Source organism: Musca autumnalis, unplaced genomic scaffold (genome assembly GCF_047663935.1).
Source record: "Musca autumnalis isolate F117 unplaced genomic scaffold, ASM4766393v1 scaffold_5, whole genome shotgun sequence".
Classification (NCBI taxonomy): domain Eukaryota; kingdom Metazoa; phylum Arthropoda; class Insecta; order Diptera; family Muscidae; genus Musca; species Musca autumnalis.
This window is the reverse complement of record NW_027412088.1, coordinates 196,847,327-196,871,490: the sequence shown is the minus strand read 5'-3', so window position 1 is coordinate 196,871,490 and position 24,164 is coordinate 196,847,327. Positions and strand designations below refer to the sequence as shown.

Here is a 24,164-nt window from a genome sequence, read left to right as displayed (position 1 = left end):
CCTCTAAAGAAAAGCTGATTGGACTTTTTCTGTAGAAAAAGTTTGCAGAATTTATTTTTTTTAAGACAAAAATTTGCAGAATTGATTTTATAATAGAAAAGGTTTGCTGAATTGACTTTTTCTATAGGAAAAGTTTGCTGAATTGACTTTTTCTATAGAAAAGTTGGCTGAATTGACTTTTTCTAAAGAAAAGATAGCTGAATTGACTTTTCTGTACCAAAAGTTTGCTGAATTGATTTTTCTATGGAAAAAGTTTGCTGAATTGCAATTTTCATTAGAAAAAGTTTGCTTAATTGAAATTTTCATTAGAAAAAGTTAGCAGAATTGATTTTTTCTTTAGACAAAAATTTCCTAAATTGATTATTAAAATAGAAAAGGTTTGCTGAATTGGCTTTTTCCATAGAAAAAGTGAGCTGAATTGACTTTTTCTATTGAAAAAGTTTGATATGTTGACTTTTTCATTAAAAAAAATTGCTAAATTGGATTTTTTACTACAAAATTTTTGCTGAATTGAATTTTTTTATTACAAAAAGTTTGCTGAATTGACTTTTTCCATGGAAAAAGTTAGTTGAATTGGCTTTTTCTAAAGCTAAAAATTTGCTGAATTGATTTTTTCTATAGAAAAAGTTTGTTGAATAGAATTTTTTCATTAGAAAAACTTTGCTTAGTTGAATTTTTCTTTAGACAAAAATTTGCTGAATTGATTTTTTAAATATGTATACGGAATAGACTTTTTCCATAGAAAAAAATTCTGAATTGACTTTTACATTACAAAAAGTTTGCTGAATTAAGTTTTTTCATAAAAAAGAATGAATTGAATTTTTCATTAGAAAAAAATTAGATGAATTAAATTTTTCATTAGAAAAAATTAGCTGAATTGAATTTTTCATTAGAAAAAAGTTTGCTGAATTGACTTTATCTATAGAAAAAGTTAGCTGATTAAGTTTTTTCTATATAAAATGTTAGCTGAATTAAATTTTTTCATATAAAAGTTTGCTAAATTGACTTTTTATGATGAAACAGTTAGCTGAATTAAATTTTCTATACAGAAATTACCTGAATTGACTTTTTCTGTAGAAAAAAATAGGCGGATAGGCTTTTCCTATGTAAGAAGTTAGCTGAATTTACTTTTTCTATAGAAAAGTTGTGCTTAATTGACTTTTTCTAGAGTAAGAGTTTGCTGAATTAATTTTTTTTTACTATAAAAAGTTTGCTTAATTGAATTTTTCATTAGAAAAAGTTTGCTAAATAGAATTTTTCACGAAAAAAAGTTTGTTTACTTGAATTTTTCATTAGAAAAATTTTTCTGAATTAAATTTTTCACTACAAAAGGTTTTCTGAATTGACTTTCTCTGTATAAAAATTAGCTGAATTGACTTTTTCTGTATAAAAATTAACTTGACTTTTTATATGGAAAAAGTTAGCTGAATAGACTTTTTTTACAGAACAAGTTTGCTGAATAGGTTGTTTCTACATAAAAAGATAGCTGAATTGAATTTTTAACAAGAAACATTTAGCTGAAATGGATTTTTCTTACGAAAAAAATTGCTGACTTGATTTTTTTCTACAGAAAAAGTTAGCTGATTGATTTTTTATAAAGAAAAACTTAGCTGAATAGAAAAAATTTGCTGAATTGATTTTTTCACTAGAAAAGGCTACATGAATTTCTGAATTGACTTTTTCTCTAGATAAAGTTAGTTGAATTGACTTTTTGTAGGTTTTTATAGGTTTTTTTTTTTTTTTGTATAAAAAGTTATGTGATTTACTTTTACTATAGAAAATATTTGCTAAATTGAGTTCTTCTATAGAAAAAGTTTGCTGAATTGACATTTTCTGCAGAAAATATTAACTGAATTGACGTTTTATATCGAAAAAGTTAGCTGAATTGAATTTTCTGTAGAAATAATTAGCTAAATGGGTTTTTTCTACAGAAAAAAATTTGCTGAATTTTCTACCGAAAAATTCAGCAAACATTTTCTAATTCAGCAAACATAAGGAAGAAATCAATTCAGCTATTTTTTTCTAATGAAAAGTTAAATTCAGCAAACTTTTTATAATGAAAAAGTGAATTCAGCAATTTTTTTCTATGGAAAAACTCAATTCCGTATATTTAAAAAATCAATTCAGCAAATTTTTGTCTTAAGAAAAATTCTGCTAACATTTTATATAGAAAAAAACTAATCACTTAACTTTTTCTATAGAAAAAGTCAATTCAGCAAATTTTTTCTAAAGAAGAATTCAATTAAGCAAACTTTTTCCAATGAAAAATTCATTCAGCTAATTTTTCCTAATGAAAAATTAAATTCAGCAAACTTTTTTTTATTGAAAAAGTCAATTCAGCAATCTTTTTGTAATGAAAAAGTCAATTCAGCAATTCCGTATATTTAGAAAATCAATTCAGCAAATTTTTGTCTAAAGAAAAATTCAATTAATAAAAAAAATTCTATTCCACAAACTTTTTCTATAGAAAAAGTCAATTCAGCAAATGTTTGCTTTAGTAAAAGCCAATTCAACTTACTTTTTCTATGGAAAAAGTAAATTCAGCTAACTTTTCCTAATGAAAAATTCAATTCAGCAAATGTTTTTAAATGAAAAAGTCAACTAAGCAAACTTTTTTCATAGAGAAAATCAATTCAGCAAACTTTTTTTATGGAACAAGCCAATTCAGCAAACTTTTCCTATTTTAAAAATCAATTTAGGATTTTGTTTTTAAAGAAAATACTTTTTCTAATGAAAAAATTCAATTCAGCAAAAATTTTTTTAATGTAAAAATCAATTTAGCAAACTTTTTCTAGAGAAAAAGTCAATTCAGCAAAAATTTTTTAATGAAAAAATCAATTTAGCAAACTTTTTCTATAGAAAATATCAATTCTGCAAACTTTTACTATGGAAAATGCCAATTCAGCAAAAATTTTCTAATGAAAAATTCAATTAAGCAAACGTTTTCTAAAGAAAAATTCCATTCAGCAAACTTTTTCCATAGAAAAATCATTTCAGCAAACTTTTGGTACAAACAAATCAATTCAGCTAACTTTTCTATAGAAAAAGTAAATTTGCCAAACTTTTTGTACAGAAAAAGTCAATTCTGCTAACTTTTTGTACAGAAAAAGTCAATTCAGCAAACTTTTTTACAGAAAAAATCAATTCAGCAAACTTTTTCTATAAAAAAGTCAATTCAGCAAACTTTTGTATAAAAAAATCAATTCAGCAAACTTTTTCTATAGAAAAAGTCAATTCAGCAAACGTTTTCTTATGAAAAATTCAATTCAGCAAACTTATTCTAATGAATAATTAAATTCAATACACGTCTTCTATAGAAAATTCAATTCAGCACACTTTATCTATAAAAAAATTAAATTCTGCATACTTTACCTATAGAAAAAAATCAATTCAGCGAACTGTTTCTAATGAAAAATTTGAATTCAACGTTAAATTTAAATTTAACGAAAAGTTGAATTTAGCAAACTTTTTCTAATGAAAAATTAAGTTAAGAAAACTTTTTGTAGTGAACAATTTAATTCAGCAAACTTTTTCTATAGAAAAGTCAATTCAGCAAACTTTTTCTATAGATAAAGTCAATTCAGCAAACTTTTTTGATAGAAAAAGTCAATTCAGCAAACTTTTTCTATAAAAAAGTCAATTCAGCAAATATTTTCTTATGAAAAATTCAATTCAGCAAACTTATTCTAATGAATAATTAAATTCAGCACACTTTTTCTATAGAAAATTTAATTCAGCACACTTTATCTATAAAAAAATTAAATTCTGCATACTTTTCCTATAGAAAAAAAATCAATTCAGCGAACTGTTTCTAATGAAAAATTTGAATTCAACGTTAAATTTAAATTTAACGAAAAGTTGAATTTAGCAAACTTTTTCTAATGAAAAATTAAGTTAAGAAAACTTTTTGTAGTGAACAATTTAATTCAGCAAACTTTTTCTATAGGAAAGTCAATTCAGCAAACTTTTTCTATAGAAAAAGTCAATTCAGCAAACTTTTTCTATAGAAAAAGTCAATTCAGCAAACTTTTTTATAGAAAAAGTCAATTCAGCAAACTTGTCTATGAAAAATCAATTCAGCAAACTTTTTCTATAGAAAAAGTCAATTCAGCAAACGTTTTCTTATGAAAAATTCAATTCAGCAAACTTATTCTAATGAATAATTAAATTCAGCACACTTTTTCTATAGAAAATTAATTTCAACACACTTTATCTATACAAAATTCATTCAGCATACTTTTTCCATAGAAAAAATCAATTCAGCGAACTGTTTCTAATGAAAAATTTGAATTCAACGTTAAATTTAAATTTAACGAAAAGTTCAATTCAGCAAACTTTTTCTGACGAAACATTTAATTAAGCATACTTTTTGTAGTGAAATATTTAATTCAGCAAACTTTTTCCAATCTTGCTGAATATGTTTTTTCTATATTAAAATTTAGCTGAATGCGTTCTTTCTGCAGAAAAATATTTGCAGATTAAGTTTTTTCTATGTAAAAACTTAGCTGAATTTACTTATTCTATAAAACGTTAGCTGAATTGACTTTTTATAAAGAAAACTTAGCTGAATTGAATTTATATATAAAAAATTAGCTGAATTGATTTTTTCTAGAGAAGAAGTTTGCTGAATAGTCATTTTAGAAAGAAAAAGTTACCTAAATTGACTTTTTCTATATAACAAGTTTGCTGAATTAACTTTTTTATAAAGAAAAAATCTGCCGAATTGGCTTTTTATAAAGAAAAAGTTAGCTGAATTTACTTTTTTTTATACCAAAAACTAGACGAATTGACTTTTTCTATAGAAAAAATTAGCTGAATTTACATTTTTTGTAAAATCAAAAAATTTTTTCTATGGGAAAAAGTTCTTCAGTCATGAGAACTGACTTTTTCCTATAGGAAAACGCCCCGTAGTCATAATCACTGACTTTGCTATTGGAAAATGTTCCTTAGTCATGTCATCTAAAATGTTCCTTAGATCCTTAGTCAAGAGGGCCGATTTTTATCCTATATGAAGATTAACATTTTGTTATTTTTTTCACTTTCTTCAAAGTAAAATTATTTAAAATTTTTTTCTATGTTGTCTATTTTTAATACACTTTACTATTTAACAAGCTTTCACTTAAATGTTCAATTTAGTTGCCAAAAAATAATTTAATAAGAACACTAATGAAATCTGAAATTGATTATTTAGTGGCAGTGGGGGGGGGGGGGGGGGGGTGGGGGTTTGTTTTTCAATGTCATAATATTTCTTTCTTTTTCTTGTTGTTGATGTTTTGCTTTTTGGTAATCAAAACACACATTTTCTCACAATTAGTTAGAATTTTGTTTACATTTTTAGCACAACGGATAATGCACTGATTCAAAATATTATTGAAACATATATTTTATTATATTTTATTATATGTATGTATATCTACACTTGGCAACACGTTTCTCAATATTTTTTTATAATTTTTTTTTATTAAATTTTCATTTCATTATTTTTATTATGATTCCGATAATAAATGCAATGAGATCTTTTTCTTCTTCTTCTTATTCTGTTTATCTTTAATGACGTTTAATGTGCAAATATTATAGTCATAATAATCATCTGATGTGTGGCGAATAGAGATGATGATGTTGACTTGTGTTGCCCGTGCGCCAATTGTTCGTTTATATCTTTACACGTTTAAAGTCAACATTTAACTGATGCCCCTCCACAAATGCATGAAATCTCAGAATGTTTTCAAAAAAAAAACTACAACAGCAACAACAACAACAAAAAGATCGAAAGAAAAAATTGAAAATTGTATATTAAATAAGAATGACAACAAAAGCAAAACCAGAGTGGTGTTATATATGGGGAGAAACAACAGCAACAGCAGCGCAAACCAACCAATTTTCAACAACAATAACAACTCCAACAATGAAAAACATTGTAAAATACATACGACAATAACAACATCAAGAATGAACATTTGAACATTTGTTAAATGATGGATATACATATTGAAAATCAACAGCAGCAACAACAATAGCAAATCTTAAGAACAAAAGTAACGATATTTGGCAAATAGAGTTCTCAGTCGAAATTGATACTCTGTTGCTCAGCGTCATCAGAGCTTTGTAATTTGAGACCTTTTTTCATTGTAATGGGGGAACTTTACCGGCCATTAAGGCACCCTGCCATGACACTTTGCTTCATTCAGAAAAAGTTTGCTGAATCGAATGTTTCTACAAAAAATGTTTGCTGAATTGAAATATTCTATGGAAATTGTTGCTGAATAGAATTTTTCCATAGAAAAAGTTTGCTGAATTGACATTTCTAGAGGAGAAGCTTTGTGAATTCAGTTTTTCTTTAGATAAAGTTAGCAGAATTTACTTTTTCTCTAGCAAAAGTTTGCTGTATTGAATTTTTCATTTGAAAAAGTTTGCTAAATTGATAGTTTTCATTAGAAAAAGTTTGCCGAATAGACATTTTCTATAGAAAAATTTGCTGAATAGAATTTCTTAATTACATTTTTTATTAAAAAAAGTTTGCTGAATTGAATTTGTTATTAGCAAAAGTTTGCTGAATTGGGTTTTTCATTAGAAAAACTTTGCTGAATTGAACTTTTCACTAGAAAAAGTTTGCTGAATTGAATTTTTCATTGGAAAAGTTTGCTGAATTGATTGTTTTCTATGGAAATTGTTGCTGAATAGAATTTTACCATAGAAAAAATTTGCTGAACTGAATTTTCCTATAGATAAGTTTCCTGAATTGATTTTTCGTTTGAAAAATTTTTCTGAATTGACTTTTTCTACAGAAAAAGTTTGCTGAATAGAATTTCTTAATTACATTTTTATACCCTCCACCATAGGATGGGGGTATATTAAGTTTGTCACTACGTTTGTAACTACTCGAAAAAATAATTGTAGACCCCACAAAGTATATATTCTTGATCAGCGTGTAATTCTACATCGATATAGCCATGTCCGTCCGTCTGTGGAAATCACTCTAGCGTCCGACCGGATTGACGTAGGTGGATGAAATTTTGGGAAAATCTATTATTTGAACGTAGGACTTTTGGTATTGAAAGTGGGCTATGCAGGTCCACGCTTTCGTATAGCCCCCATACTAAATGACGCGTGACGCGTCGTCGTTTTAAGGAATTTTTAAGAGGTTTGTCCCATTTTACCACCGAATTGATTGTAATTTGGTATTTTGTGTCTCCAGAGGCCAAAAAACATTCCTACCAAAGTTGGTTTATATAGGTCCACGTTTTGGTATAGCCCCCATATAACGCCCCAAATAAAGTACGCGTCATTTTAATATATTTTGAATGTATTAGTCCCATTTGAAAACAGAATCGGTTGCAACTTTGTATTTTGTGTTTCCAGAGGCTAAGAAACATTTCGACCAAATGTTTATATAGGTCCACGTTTTGATATAGCCCCCATAGGACGATATCTCCCGATTTTCGGTATTTTGAAGGTTTTGGCCTCATTATCACACCGAGATGGCTGAAATTTGGTATTTAGTCTTCGTTGGGGATATAAAACTTCCCCCCCAGAAATTTGTAGGTATAGGTCCGCGCCATCATATAGCCCCAATAGAACGGTAACTTCCGATTTTCGGTATTTTGAAGGTTGTGGCCACATTAATCCACCGAAATGGCTGAAATTTGTGGTGGAGGGTATAAAAAGTTCGGCCCGACCGAACTTAACGCTTTTCCCAATTGTTTATTAAAAAAAGTTTGCTGAATTGAATTTGTTATTAGCAAAAGTTTGCTGAATTGGGTTTTTCATAAAGAAAGTTTTCTGAATTGAATTTTTTCTATAGAAAAAGTTTACGGAATTGAATTTTTCTGTAGGAAAAATTAGCTGAATTGACTTTTTCCTTAGGAAAGGTTTGCTGAATTGATTTCTTCTATAATTAACTTTTTGTATAGAAAAAGTTTGCCGAATTGATTTTTTCTATAAAAAAAAGTATGCTGAATTAAATTTTCTATAGACAGTGTGCGCTCAATTGAATTTTCTATAGAAAAAGTGTGCTGAATTTAATTATTCATTAGAAAAAGTTTTCTGAATTGAATTTTTCATTAGAAAAACTTTGCTGAATTGAACTTTTCATTAAAAAAAGTTTGCTGAATTAAATTTTTCATAAGAAGAATTTCGCTGAATTATACTTTTCTTTAGTAAAAGTTTGCTGAATTAAATTTTTCATTAGAAAAAGTTTGCTGAATTGAAGTTTTCATTAAAAACATTTTGCTGAATTTAAGTTTTTATTACAAAAAGTTTACTGAATTGAAGTTTTATTTAAAAAATAGTTGCTGAATTAAAATTTTCATTTGAAGAAGTTTGCTGAATTGAATTTTTCTGTGGAAAAAGTCAGCTGCATTGACTTTTTCATTAGAAAAATTTTGCTGAGTTGATGTTTTCATTAGAAAAAGTTTGCTGAATGGATGTTTTCATTAGAACAAGTTTGCTGAAAGGAATTTTTCATTAAAAAAGGTTTGCTGAATTGACTTTTTCATAAGAAAACGTTTGCTGAATTGAAATTTTCATTAGCAAAAGTTTGCTGAATTGAATTTTTCATTAGAAAAACTTTGCTGAATTGAAATTTTCATTACAAAAAGTTTGCGGAATTGAATGTTTCATAAGAAAACGTTTGCTGAATTTAATTTTTCATTAGAAAAAGTTTGCTGAGTTGAATTTTTCATTAGAAAACCTTTGCTGAATTGAACTTTTCATTAGAAAAAGTTTACTCAATTAAATTTTTCATTAGAAGAATTTCGTTGAATTATACTTTTCATAAGAAAAAGTTTGCTGAATTAAAGCTTTCATTAAAAACATTTTGCTGAATTTAAGTTTTCATTACAAAAAGTTTGCTGAATTGAAGTTTTATTTAAAAAATGTTTGCTGAATTAAAATTTTCAATGAAAAAGTCTGCTGCATTGACTTTTTCATTAGAAAAATTTTGCTGAACTGAAGTTTTCATTAAAAAAAGTTTGCTGAATTGAAGTTTTCATTAAAAAAGTTTGCTGAATTGAAATTTTCATTAGAAAAAGTTTGCTGAGTTTAATTTTCCATTAGAAACATTTTGCTGAGAAAAAGTTTGCTGAACGGATGTTTTCATAAGAACAAGGTTAATGAATGGAATTTGTCATTAAAAAATGTTTGCTGAATTGACTTTTTCTATAGAAAAGATTTGCTGAAAGTAATCTTTCATTAAAAAAGTTTGCTGAATTGATTTTTTCTGTAGAAAAAAAGTTTGACAATTGCATTTTTCTGTAGAAAAAGATTGCTGAATTTACTTTTTCTATAGAAAAAGATGGCTGCATTGACTTTTTCTATAAAAATTGTTGCTGAATAGAATTTTTCCATAGAAAAAGTTAGCTGAATTTGCTTTTCTTATAAAAAAGTTAGCTGAATTTACTTTTTCTATAGAAAAAGTTTGCTGAATTTAATTTTTCATTGGAAAAAGTTTGCTGAATTGATAGTTTTCTATGGAAATTGTTGCTGAATAGAATTTTTCCATAGAAAAAGTTTGCTGAATTGACTTTTTCTATAGAATAAGTTTGCTGAATTGACTTTTTCTATAGAAAAAGTATGCTGAATTGACTTTTTCTATAGAAAAAGTTTGCTGAATTGACTTTTTCTATAGAAAAAGTTTGCTGAATTGACTTTTTCTATAGAATAAGTTCGCTGAATTGACATTTTCTATAGAAAAAGATTTGCTGAATTGACTTTTTCTATAGAAAAAGTTTTCTGAATTGACTTTTTTATAGAAAAACTTTGCTGAATTGACTTTTTCTATAGAAAAAGTTTGCTGAATTGACATTTCTAGAGGAGAAGCTTTGTGAATTCAGTTTTTCTTTAGCAGAATTTACTTTTTCTCTAGCAAAAGTTTGCTGAATTGAATTTTTCATTTGAAAAAGTTTGCTAAATTGATAGTTTTCATTAGAAAAAGTTTGCCGAATAGACATTTTCTATAGAAAAATTTGCTGAACTTAAAGTTTATTAAATTGACTTCTTCGACAGATGAGTTTGCTGAATTGACTTTTTCTACAGAAAAAGTTTGCTGAATTGACTTTTTCTATAGAAAAATTTGCTGAATAGAATTTCTTAATTAAATTTTTTATTAAAAAAAGTTTCCTGAATTGAATTTGTTATTAGCAAAAGTTTACTGAATTGGGTTTTTCATAAAGAAAGTTTGCTGAATTGAATTTTTTCTAAGAAAAAGTTTACGGAATTGAATTTTTCTGTAGGAAAAATTAGCTGAATTGACTTTTTCCTATAAAAAAAAGGTGTATAGAAAAAGTTTGCCGAATTGATTTTTTCTATAGAAAAAGTATGCTGAATTAAATTTTCTATAGACAGTGTGCGCTGAATTGAATCTTCTATAGAAAAAGTGTGCTGAATTTAATTATTCATTTTGTTTTTCAAAATACTCAGGCTTAATCCCATAGTCGTTGTTTTAATATTTTATTAAAACAACTTTAATTTATTAGTGGGAAAAAATTGGCGATGTTTACCAAGGGGTAAGGCAGGGAATACTATAGTTTCAGATCTCGCCACAGATCTTCATCAGTTTCCTTATTTCTTGTTTTTCAACAAGAAACTTTTTATACCCAAGTGTCAATTGCTAGCTCAAATAGATACGTGCGCAAAGAAACACTCTGATCGAGAATTTCTTTGGCACTACGTCCCAATTTACATTGGGCGAGTTTACTTGCGGCAATTGTCATTTTGTAGGAGAGAGAGGTGAGGCATATGGTAACCCTCTGCCTCTCAGCACCCTCTCTCGCCTACAAACTGACAATTGCCGCAAGTAAACTCGCCCAATGTAAATTGGGACTACCTAAACTCTAGCAACTTCACTTGCCAAAGAAATTCTCGATCAGAGTGTTTTTTTTGCGCACGTATCTATTTGAGCTAGCAATTGACACTTGGGTATAAAAAGTTTTCTGTTGAAAAACAAGAAATAAGGGAACTGATGAAGATCTGTGGCGAGATCTGAAACTATAGTATTCCCTGCCTTACCCCTTGGTAAACATCGCCAATTTTTTCCCACTAATAAATTAAAGTTGTTTTAATAAAATATTAAAACAACGACTATGGGATTAAGCCTGACTATTTTGAAAAACAAAATAGAAGTCGCCATCCCAAACAAAAAACGCCAACCCTCCTAATTTAATTATTCATTAGAAAAAGTTTGCTGAATTGAATTTTTCATAAGAAAACGTTCGCTGAATTGAATTTTTTATTAGAAAAAGTTTGCTGAATTTAGTTTTTCATTAGAAAAACTTTGCTGAATTGAACTTTTCACTAGAAAAAGTTAGCTGAATTAAATTTTTCATTAGAAGAATTTCGCTGAATTATACTTTTCATAAGAAAAGTTTTCTGAATTTAATTTTTCTTTAGCAAAAGTTTGCTTAATTGAATTTTTCATTAGAAAAAGTGTACTGAATTGAAGTCTTCATTAAAAACATTTTGCTGAATTTCAGTTTCCATTACAAAAAGTTTGCTGAATTCAAGTTTTATTTAAAAAATTTTTGCTGAATTAAAATTTTCATTTGAAAAAGTTTGCTGAATTGCATTTCTCTATGGAAAAAGTCAGCTGCATTGACTTGTGCATTAGAAAAATTTTGCTGAACTGAAGTTTTTATTAGAAAAAGTATGCTGAATTGAAGTTTTCATTAAAAAAGGTTTGCTGAATTGAAGATTTCATTAGAAAAAATTTGCTAAGTTTAATTTTTCATTAGAAAAATTTGGCTGAGTTGATTTTCATTAGCACTAAATTGTTTTTTTCTTTCATTAAAAATAATTTGCTGAATTGACTTTTTCTAAAAAAATATTGCTGTATTGAAGTTTTTATTCGAAAAATTTTAGTGAATTGAAAAGAAAAAGTTAGAAAAAGTTTGCTAAATTTAATTTTTCTTTCTGAATTGAATTTTCTATAGGAAAAGTGTGCTGAATTTTATTGTTCATTAGTAAAAGTTTTCTGAATTGAATTTTTCATAAGAAAACATTTGCTGAATTTATTTTTTCATTAGAAAAAGTTTGCTGAAATGATTTTTTCATTCAAAATTTGCTGAATTTAATTTTTCTTTAGAAAAAGTATGCTGAATTGAATTTTCTATAGATAAAGTGTGCTGAATTTAATTATTCATTAGAAAAAGTTTTCTGAAATGAATTTTTCATTAGAAAACGTTTGCTGAATTGAATTTTTCATTAGAAAAAGTTTGCCGAATAGAAGTTTTCATTAAAACAAGTTTGCTGAATTAAATTTTTCTATGGAAAAAGTAGGCTGCATTGAGTTTTTCATTATAAATTTTTGCTGAACTGAAGTTATGATTAGAAAAATTTTGCTGAATTGAAGTTTTCATTAAAAAAAAAGTTTGCTGAATGGAATTTTTCTTTAGAAAAGGTTTGCTGAATGTAATCTTTCATTAAAAAAGTTTGCTGAATTGACTTTTTTCTAGAAAAAAAGTTTGCTAATTTGATTTTTCTATAGAAAAAGTTTACTGAATTGAAATTTTCATTAGAAAAACTTAGCTGAATTGACTATTTCTATAAAAACAATTAGCTGAATTTACTTTTTCTATAGAAAAAGTTAGCTTAATTTTCTTGCTCTATAGAAAAAGTTAGCTGGATTGACTTTTTCCATTAAAAAAGTTAGCTGAATTAACATTTTCTATAGAAAAAATTGACTTTTTCTATTAAAAAGTTAGCTGAATTGACTGTTTTTATAGAAAAAGTTAGCTGAATTGACATTTTCTATAGAAAAAGTTAGCTGAATTAGTTTTTTCTCTAGAAAAACTTTGCTGAATTGATCTTCTATATTGAAAAATTTTGCTTAATTGACTTTTTCCGTGTCTTTCCAAACACAAGCTTCGAGATCTTATATACCGTTTATAGGATGCCTATTAAAACAAGTAAAATTCATAGGAATATTTTAAAATATTTTATAATTTTCGCTTGATTGTTTTCGGTTAACAATTTGTAAACAAATAAATCAATACCGGCATATCTATACAAACATAAGCATACATACCCAGCAAACACAATGTCGGACGTCCGACGCGTCTGCTCAAAATCGGACGTTTTTCCGACGCGTCTGACCGACTTCGGTCCGAACTCTGTCCGACTAGTCTGACGAAATTTTTCCCGTCTCTTGTGCTGCTTTGGCAAAATTAAGTGTAAATAAGCAGAGAGAAAAGAATTGTACATGTTTCGCTCGCACATTGTAAATGTGTAATTGTTGATGTGCCGACGTTGATGCAGTACGAACGAAAAATTGAGTGCTCGGGTTTTAATTTCTGTATCGGAGAACAAAGTTGGTTTATTTTTGTTATGCGTGTTGAAGCATGATAGTGTTTAAATGTTATTCATAGTGATCGGTTGCATACATAATTCTTTATTTTTATGAAGTTAATGAAAGTAAAGATTTTCTTCGTCAAACTTCAACACTATTCCGTGGAAAGTCATATGTTTTATATTTGTATATGGCCAAAGTTAAGTTTCTAACACTTTTATGTGTATCAAAATTTTTTGCATGTGAAGACATTTATTTTTTATATATTAATAACAATTGTTTTACATATTTCACAGATCGTGTTGACGAATTTGTTGTTCTCCACAGTTTGTTTTTCCCCCAAGTCGCGCATTTAACACAGCATAATATGATATTAAAACCTTTAATATGTTTATAGCAAATAAACTTTTATAGGATTTGGATATTTCATGAACTAGCTGTGTATTTTCAACATATTTTAATAAGAAGAACAAATTCTGGTCGAATGCTGGTAAATAAATCAGAAGTTCATACGATAGTTCATCTGACTTCGGACCAAATTCGGTCCGAAAGTCGGCAAACACTTTCGAATTTCATAAGATTTTACTTCCGAATTCGGACCGATATCTGTCCGAAAGTCGGTAAATAAAACAGAAATTTATACGATAGTTCATCAGAGTTCGGACCGAATTCGGTCCGAAAGTCGGTTAAAACATCCGATTTTCATCCGAATTTCGGTCACAGAACACGTCAACCACGCCACATGACTTTCGGTTAGAGTTCGGACCGAATTCGGATCCGAACTCGGACGTTTCATCCGACTTTCGGACCGAATTCGGTCCGAATTCTGATGTTTCTTCCGATTTTGGTTTGCTGGGTACTTGTATGTATGTATGTATGTGCGAAAACAAAGTTTGTATAAGGTAATGTTCCTTCGCTGTCTGTATACCACCATAAAATCTAACAAACTTTAAGATGCATGGCTATCGATCAGCGCTTAGCTGCCTATAAATACATCGCATATTCTCTCCACCAGCAACAATAAATTTACATTTCAAAACTGGACATTTTTGTGGACAGAGGTTGACTCATACAAAGAAACAGCGTAGACAGACATAGAAGTTTGATGAGACCTTACTCTACCTCAACTATAGATAGGTAAGTATGCATGTAGTGTTTTGTATTCAGAATAGCTGAATGTGAGAGAAGATAAATAATTTTCAAATATACAAAACGTTAGATCTGTTGCCTAAAAGAAATCCCAACAAAAAGAAAAATTTCTCAAAAATTCTAATTCTTTTTTGGTATCTACCTATATTTTTGGTTGATAACGTCAATGCGATTTTTTTTCATTGAATAATTCATCAAGAACTGTCAATTGACTGCCAACAGGTTGTTTTATAATTCATTGCAATTTACAGTTTTTTTTATTCTAGAATAGAGTATTTTTCGTTATTGTTGTATGTATATGGAAAGGATTTCCTTGAGTTTATTAATTTTGTTCCAATTTTGTTTTTGGGTTTTGAAATTTATTTGAATAATTTAAATATTAACAAAGAGAAGGTAAATGCTTTTAATTGTTGGTTTTTTATTTTGGGCGTGTTGTAGAAATTTATTGGTGTTATTACAAGGATTTATTGGTTGTGAGTTGAAGTGAATGTTGTTACATTTTTGAATAAATTTATGTATAGTAGTTTTCTATGTAGGCTTGTCGTATGTATATCATATTCATTTATTTATTGCCACCATATTTGTCGATAACAACTATAATTAATAGAATTTGATTAGTTTGATGTCAAAGCCAAAAACGATTTAAACTAAATTGCTTGCAAATATGAATAATATTTAATTTAAAAAAGAAAATATAGCAAAATTTTCATATAGAAAAAGTCAATTCGGCTAACCTTTTCCAAAGAAAAAGTCAATTCAGCTTACTTTTTTTACAGAAAAAGTCAATTCAGCAAACTCTCCCCATAGAAAAAGTCTATTCAGCAAACTTTTTCTATCGTAAAAGTCAATTCAGCAAACTTTTTCTATAGAAAAAGTTAATTCAGCAACGATTTTCTATAGAAATAGTTATTTCAGCTAACTTTATCTACAAAGAAAGTCCATTCAGCAACAATTTGCTACAGTAAAAGTCAATTAACCACCGATTTTCTAATAAAAAAAATAAATTCAACAACGATTTTCCATAGAAAATAAATTGTTGTGTACAAAAATCAATTAAGCAAACTATTTCTACTGAAAAATTCACTTCAGAAAACTTTTTCTATAGAAAAAGTCAATTCAGCAAAATTTTTCTATAGAAAAAGTCTATTCAGCTAACTTTTTCTATAGAAGAAGTCAATTCAGCTAACATTTTCTATAGAAGAAAACAACTCAGCTAGCTTTTTGTATAGAAAAACTCAATTCAGTAGATTTTTCTACTGAGAAAGTCATTTTTTTCTGATAAAATCAATTCAGCTAACATTTTCTATAGAAAAGTCAATTCAGCTAACCTTTTCTATAGAATAAGTCAATTCAGCTAACTTTTTCTATAGGAAAGTCAATTCAGCTAACTTTTTGTATGGAAAAAGTCCATTCAGCTAACTTTATATATTAAAAAAGTCAATTCAGCTAACTTCTTCTGCAGAAAAAATTAATTCAGCTTACTTTTTCTATAGAAAAATTAAATTCTGCTAACTTTTTCTTAAGAAAAAGTCAATTAAATTCAGCTAAACTTTTGCTATGGAAAACTCAATTCAGTACATTTTCTACTAAGATACTCAATTCTGTAAACTTTTTTTCCCGATAAAATCAATTCTGCAAACTTTTTCTATAGAAAAAGTCGATTCAGCAAACTTTTTCTATAAGAAAGTCAACTCAGCAAACTTTCCCTGTAAAAGAAGTCAATTCAGCAGAATTTTCTATAGAAAAAGTCTATTCAGCTAACTTTTTCTATAGAAGAAATCAATTCAGCTAACCTTTTCTATAGAATAAGTCAATTCAGATATCTTTTTCTATGAAAAAAGTCTATTCAGCTAACTTTATATATTGAAAAATTCAATTCAGGTAACTTTTTCTGAAGAAAAAATTAATTCAGCTTACTTTTTCTATAGAAAAAGTCTATTCAGCTAACTTTTTCTATAGAAGAAGTCAATTCAGCTAACCTTTTCTATAGAAAAGTAAATTCCAAAGAAAGAGTCAAATCAGTTAACTTTTTCTATAGAAAAAGTCTTTTCAGCTAACTTTTTATATAGGAAAAGTCAATTCAGCTATCTTTTTCTATGAAAAAAGTCTATTCAGCTAACTTTATATATTGAAAAATTCAATTCAGCTAACTTTTTCTGAAGAAAAAATTAATTCAGCTTACTTTTTCTATAGAAAAAGTCAATTCAGCTAACCTTTTCTATAGAATAAGTCAATTCAGCTAACCTTTTCTATAGAATAAGTCAATTCAGCTAACTTTTTCTATAGGAAAGTCAATTCAGCTAACTTTTTGTATGAAAAAAGTCTATTCAGCTAACTTTATATATTGAAAAATTCAATTCAGCTAACTTTTTCTGAAGAAAAAATTAATTCAGCTTACTTTTTCTATAGAAAAAGTCAATTCAGCTAACCTTTTCTATAGAATAAGTCAATTCAGCTAACTTTTTCTATAGGAAAGTCAATTCAGCTAACTTTTTCTATGGAAAAAGTCTTTTCATCTAACTTTATATATTGAAAAATTCAATTCAGCTAACTTCTTCTGCAGGAAAAGTTAATTCAGCTTACTTTTTCTATAGAAAAATTCAATTCAGCTAACTTTTTCTCAAGAAAAGGTCAATATAGCTAATTTTTCTATATATTTTTTCTATCTAAAAATTAAATTCAGCTAATTTTTGCTATGGAAAAAGCCACCTTTCTTTAGAGAAAAAGTCAATTCAGCAAACTTTTTCTATGGAGAAATCAAGTCTGTCAACTTTTTCTATAAAAAAAGTTAATTTAGCTATCTTTTGCTATAGAAAAAGTCAATTCAACTAAGTTTTGCTATAGAAAAAGTCAATTCAGCTATCTTTTGCCATAGAAGAAGTAAATTCAGCTAACTTTTTCTATAGAAGAAGTCAGTACAGCTAACCTTTTCTATAGAATAAGTCAATTCAGATAAACTTTTCTATAGAAAAAGTCAATTCAGCTAACTTTTTCTATGGAAAAAGTCTATTCAGCTAACTTTTTCTATGGAAAAAAGTCTATTCAGCTAACTTTATATATTGAAAATGTCTATTCAGCTAACTTCTTCTAAAGAAAAAATTAATTCAGCTAACTTTTTCTATAGGAAAGTCAATTCAGCTAACCTTTTCTATAGAATAAGTCAATTCAGCATACTTTTTCTATAGAAAAAGTCAATTCAGCTAACTTGTCTATGGAAAAAGTCAATTCAGCTAACTTTTGCTATAGAAATAGTCAATTCAGCTAACTTTTTTGTGGAAAAAGTCAATTCAGCTAACTTTTCTATGGAAAAAGTCAATTCAGCAAACTTTTTCTATAGAAAAAGTCAATTCAGCAAACTTTTTTGTAGGGAAAAGTCAATTCAGCAAACTTTTTCTATAGAAAAAGACAATTCAGCAAATTTTTTCTATAGAAAAAGTCAATTCAGCAAACTTTTTCTATAGAAAAGTGAATTAAGCAAACATTTTCTACAGAAAAAGTCAATTCAGCAAACTTTTTCTGAAGGAAAAAGTCAATTCAGCTAACTATTTCTGTAGAAAAGCTAACTTTTTCTATAGCAAAAGTCAATTCAGCTAACTTTTTGTATAAAAACATCAGTTCAGCTAAATTTTTCTATAGAAAAAATCAATTCAGCAATTTTTTCTATGAAAAAAGTCAATTCATCTAACTTCTTTGTACATTTTGCAAACTGTTATGCAAAAATATGAACAACATTTATTTTCTCATTTCAAATTAAGCCATTTCGATAAATTAATTATAGATCTAAATACGCAATAAATCAATCGTTTTATATTTTCAAATCAAATGCTGACTGTAGGATATACAAAACACCCATTTAATGAAACATAGCTTTTGAATGTTAGAGACAATTTTTTTTCATTACTAAAAATTGACTCTAAATACTGACATTATGGTGCGATTAATTTAGTCTATGCCATAATAACAGTAACGACAACAACTACAAAAATAACAAATTACACATTTATAAGGTTAACAAGAAATTCAGGGGACTGGCGTTAAAATATTATGGCATTAAATAGTGGCTTATAGCCTATTCTGAATGATAAAATTGCAATTTAGTAAAATTTATTGACGCTTGTAAATCTAAGCAGAAAAAAACTAAACTACAACAAGTTTAATGAAAAATAAATTGGAATCCGATGAGACAAATTTTGATATCTTAAACAAAAGCTAACGCTGCTACACAGTTAACACAGGATTACAAATTAATTAATTTAACAAATCATAAATCAGCAAACTATTTCTATAGAAAAAGTCAATTCAGCAAACTATTTCTGTAGAAAATGTCAATTAAGCTAACTTTTTCTGTAGAAAAAAACAATTCAGCTGACTATGTCTTTAGACAAAGTCAATTCAACACACTTTTTCTATAGAAAAAAGTCAATCCAGCTAACTTCTTCTGTAGAAAAAAGTAAATTCAGCAAATTTTTCCATAGGAAAAGTAAATTCAGCAAACTTTTTCTATAGGAAAAGTCAATTCAGCGAACTTTTTCTGTAGGAAAAGTAAATTCAGCAAACTTTTTCTCTAGAAAAAGTCAATTCCGCTTAATTTTTCTATAGAACAAGTCAAATCAGCAAACTTTTTCTATAGGAAAAGTCAATTCAGCAAACTTTTTCTATAGAAAAGGTAAATTCAGTAAACTTTTTCTATAGAAAAAGTCAATTCAGCAAACTTTTTCTATAGAAGAAGTGAAGTAACCAAACTTTTTATATAGAAAAGGTCAATTCAGCTAATTTTTTCTATACGAAAAGTCAATTCAGCAAACTTTTTCTATAGAAAAAGTAAATTCAGCAAACTTTTCTATAGAAAAAATAATTCAGCAAACTTTTTCTATAGGAAAAGTAAATTCAGCTAACTTTTTCTATAGAAAAAGTAAATCAAGCTAATTTTTTTATGGGAAAAGCAAATTCAGCAAACTTTTTCTATAGGAAAAGTCAATTCAGCAAGCTTTTTCTGTAAAAAAAGTAAATTCAGCAAACTTTTTCTATAAAATAGTCAATTCAGCAAACTTTTTCTATAGAAAAAGTCAATTCAGCAAACTATTCCTATAGAAAATATCAATTCAGCTAACTTTTTCTGTAAAAAAAAACCAATTCAACTAACTTGTCTTTAGGTCAGCACACTTTAACAAATTTAACAAATTATAAATCAGCTAAGTTTTTCTATAAAAAAAAGAAAATTCAGCTAACTTTTCCTATGGTAAGATCAATACACCTAACTTTTTCCATAGAAAAAGTCATTTCAGCAAACTATTTCTATAAAAAATATCAATTCAGCTGTAGAACAAAAAACAATTCTGCTAACTATGTCTTTAAACAAAATCAATTCAGCTCACATCCTCTATAGAAAAAGTTAATTCAGGTAACATTTTCTATAGAAAAAGTCAATTCAGCTAACTTTTTCTATAGAAAAAGTCAATTCAGCTAACTTTTTCTATAGAAAAAGTCAATTCAGCTAACTTTTTCTATAGAAAAAGTCAATTCAGCTAACTTTTTCTGTAGAAAAAGTCAATTCTGCTCACTTTTTCTATAGAAAAAGTCAATTCGGTTAGCTTTTCCTATAGAAAAAGTCAATTCAACTAACTTTTTCTATAGAAAAAGTCAATTCAGCTAACTTTTTCTATAGAAAAAGTCAATTCAGCTAACTTTTTCTATAGAAAAAGTCAATTCAGCAAACTTTTTCTGTAGGAAAAGTAAATTCAGCAAACTTTTTCTATAGGAAAAGTAAATTCAGCTAACTTTTTCTATAGAAAAAGTAAATTCAGCAAACTTTTTCTATAGAGAAAGTAAATTCAGCAAACTTTTTCTACAGGAAAAGTAAATTCTGCTAATTTTTTTATAGGAAAAGCAAATTCAGCAAACTTTTTCCATAGGAAAAGTATATTCAGCAAATTTTTAATGGGAAAAGTAAATTCACAAACTTTTTCCGTAGAAAAAGTCAATTCAGCTAAATTTTTCTATAGTAAAAGTCAATTCAACTAACTATTTATTTACAAAAAATTAATTTTGTTCTATTCAGCACTTTTTTCTATAGAAAAGTAAATTCAGCAAACTTTTTCTATAGAAAAAGTAAATTCAGCAAACTTTTTTTATAGGAAAAGTAAATTCAGCAAACTTTTTCTATAGGAAAAGTAAATTCAGCTAACTTTTTCTACGGGAAAAGTAAATTCAGCTAATTTTTGATGGGAAAAGCAAATTCAGCAAACTTTTTCCATAGGAAAAGTAAATTTAGCAAACATTTTCTATTGAAAAATTAAATTCAGCAAACTTTTTCTATAGGAAAAGTAAATTCAGCTAACCTTTTCTATAGAAAAAGTAAATCCAACTAATTTTTTATGGGAAACGCAAATTCACCAAATTTTTCCATAGGAAAAGTAAATTCACAAACTTTTTCTATAGATAAAGTCAATTCAGCTAATTTTTTTCTATAGAAAAGGTCAATTCAGCTATCTCTTTATTTGGAAAAAATTAATTTTGTTCGATTCAGCAAACTTTTTCTATAGAAAAAGTCATTTCAGCAAAGTTTTTCCGTAGAAAAAGTCAATTCAGAAAACTTTTTCTATAGAGAAAGTAAATTCAGCAAACGTTTTCTGTAGAAAAAGTCAATTCAGCTAACTTTTTCTATACAAAAAGTAAATTCAGCTATCTTTTTATATAGAATAAGTGAATTCTGATAAAGTTAATCCAACTAAATTTTCTGTACAGAAATTTCAATATTTCACTAAATTTTCACATTCAATTTGCCACACATAATGTCGTCTGGCATATCACCGCTATTCGAATAAAATTCGTGAGTTGGCTAGTGTTACTTAACGTAGAACAAATATCAGTTGAACAACAATTAAAAAAATGTTAAACTTGAACGTGACAAACATTGATTAGGTCGGCCAAAAACAAAAAAAAACAAACAAAAACACTAACTCAAGTTTGAAAATCTGAACACATTAACTGACTATTTTGTTGGCTGATGTTGTCTGTCTGTAACAAACTAGAGGCTCCATAAAAGTACTCAAGACCTGTCAACAAATAAACTTATTTTAGAACAAAACAAAAATAAACAAACAATATAAGTTTTGGCATTGTTGTTGTAAATCTATTCTCCTGATGTGGCATATCGAATGTCTTCTCACTTAATAACTATTCAAATTTATTTCTTACAAAATCCACACTTGACATTTCTGCTAACAGAAATGTTTGTTGAAAAAAGTGCATTATGTTTCTTTGTGTTGTAATCATGATGTTTGATCAGAATCTTAATTGACTTTTCTACAGAAGTGACAGAAAATCGTGTCTTGTTTGGACACTTGTTATTTATCGGGGCTGGCATAGAAAAAGGCAAGTGCTAAGGTAAGTTATTGGAAATAAATATTCAATTCATCAGACTCTTTTCTATACAAAAAGTCAATTCAGCAAACTTTTTCTATAGAAAAAATTAATTCAGCTAATTTTTCCATAGGAAAAGTCAATTCAGCCAACTTTATCCATAGAAAAAATAAATTCAGCAAGCTTTCGATATAGAAAAAAACAATTCAGCAAACTTTTTCTATAGAAAAAGACAATTCAGCAAAATTTTTCTATAGATAAAACAACTCAGCGATTTTTTATGGAAAATGTCTATTTAGCTGATTTTTTCTTTAGAAAAAGTCAATTCAGCTAACTTTTTCTATAGAAAAAGTCAATTCAGCAAACTTTTTCTATAGATAAAGACAATTCAGGATATTTTTCTATAGAAAAATCAATTCAGCTAATTTTTCTATAGAAAAAGTCAATTCAGCAAACTTTTTCTATAGATAAAGACAATTCAGCTAACTTTTTCTATTGAAAATGTCAATTCAACAAACTTTTTCTAAAGAAAAAGTAAATTCAGCAAACTTATTCTATAGAAAAAATGAATTCAGCTAATTTTTCTATAGAAAAAGTCAATTCAGCAAACTTTATCCACAGAAAAAGACGATGCAGCAAACTATTTCTATAGAAAACGACAATTCAGCGAAATTTTTCTATAGAAAATGTCAATTCAGCAAATTTTTCTATAGAGAATTTTCTATAGAAAAAGTCAATTCAGCAAACTTTTTCTGGAGAAAAAATCAATTCAGCTAACTTTATCTATAAAAAAGTCAGTTCAGGGAACTTTTTCTAGAGAGAGAAAAAGTCAATTGGGCAAGCTTTTTCTATAGAAAAAGTCAATTCAGCAAACTTTTTCTATAGAAAAAGTCAATTCAGCAACCTTTTCTATAGAAAAAGTCAATTCAACAAACTTTTTCTATAGAAAAAATCAATTCAGCAAACTTTTTCTATAGAAAAAAAGAAATCACCTAATTTTTCTATAGAAAAAGTCAATTCAGCAAACTTTATCCCTAGAAAAAATAAATTCAGCAAGCTTTGACTATAGAAAAAGACAATTCAGCAAAATTTTTCTATAGAAAAAGACAATTTAGCGAACTTTTTCTATGGAAAAAGACAATTCAACAAACATTTTCTGTAGAAAAAGTCAATTCAGCAAACTTTGTCTATCGAAAATGTCAATTCAGCCAACTTTGTCTATCGAAAATGTCAATTCAGCAAACTTTGTCTATAAAAATTTCAATTCTGCAAACTTTGCCTATAAAAAAGTAAATTTATCTATAGAAAAGGTCAATTCAGCAATTTATCCCTAGAAAAAAAATAAATTCAGCAATCTTTGGCTATAGAAAAAGACAATTCAGCAAACTTTTTCTAAAAAAAGACAATTCAATTCAGCCAACTTTGTCTATCGAAAATGTCAATTCGGCAAACTTTGTCTATAAAAATTTCAATTCTGCAAACTTTGCCTATAAAAAAGTAAATTTATCTATAGAAAAGGTCAATTCAGCAATCTTTTTCTATAGAAAAAGTCAATTCAGCAAACTTTTTCTATATAAAAAGTCAATTCAGCAACCTTTTTTATAGAAACAGTCAATTCAGCAAACTTTTTCTATAGATAAAGACAACTCTGCTATTTTTTCTATAGAAAAATTAATTCAGCAAACTTTTTTTTATAGAAAAATTCAATTCAGCAAACTTTTTCTGGAGAAAAAGTCAATTTAGCTAACTTTATATATAGAAAAATCAGTTTAGCGAACTTTTTCTAGAGAAAAAGTCCATTCAGCAAACTTTTTCTATAGATTAAGACAACTCAGCGATTTTTTATGGAGAAAGTCTATTTAGCTAATTTTTTCTATAGAAAGTCAATTCAGCAACATTTTTCTATAAAAAAGTCAATTCAGCAAACTTTATCCACTGAAAAATTAAATTTAGCAAACTTTTTCTACTGATAAGGTCAATTAAGCAAACTTTTCTATAGAAAAAAGTCAATTCAGCAAACTTTTTCTAAAGAAGCAATCAATTCAGCAAAACTTCTCAATAGAAAAAGTCAAAAGTAAATTCAGCGAAATGTTTCCTTGGAAAATTCAATTCGGCAAAATCTTTCTATCGAAAAAGTCAATTCAGCAAACTTTTTCTATTGAAATGGTCAATTCAGCAAACTTTTTCTGCTGAAAATTCAATTTAGCAATTTTTTTCTGTCGAAAACGAGAATTTAGCAAACCTTTTCTATAGAAACAGTCAATTCGTCAAAATTTCTATAGAAAAAGTTAATTCGACAAACTCTTTCTATCGAAAAAGTCTATTCAGTCTAATTTCTATATTAACTAATGTAGAAAATATTAATTCAGAATAC

At 27.3% G+C, this 24,164-nt stretch overlaps 1 protein-coding gene across 6 annotated transcripts in view; it reads right to left on the bottom strand.

Moving 5' to 3' along the window:
* Nadk1b (NAD kinase 1b) overlaps positions 1-5,768 on the bottom strand; it is an 88,473-nt gene extending 82,705 nt beyond the window's left edge. The window contains exon 1 of one of the 6 annotated variants that reach the window (XM_073957303.1): positions 5,102-5,768. The gene's annotated coding sequence lies outside the window, so the exon portion shown is untranslated. The remainder of the gene's footprint in view (positions 1-5,101) is intronic. The other 5 variants (XM_073957305.1, XM_073957302.1, XM_073957301.1 and 2 more) reach the window with 5 other exon arrangements.
* Positions 5,769-24,164: the final 18,396 nt, after the last annotated feature.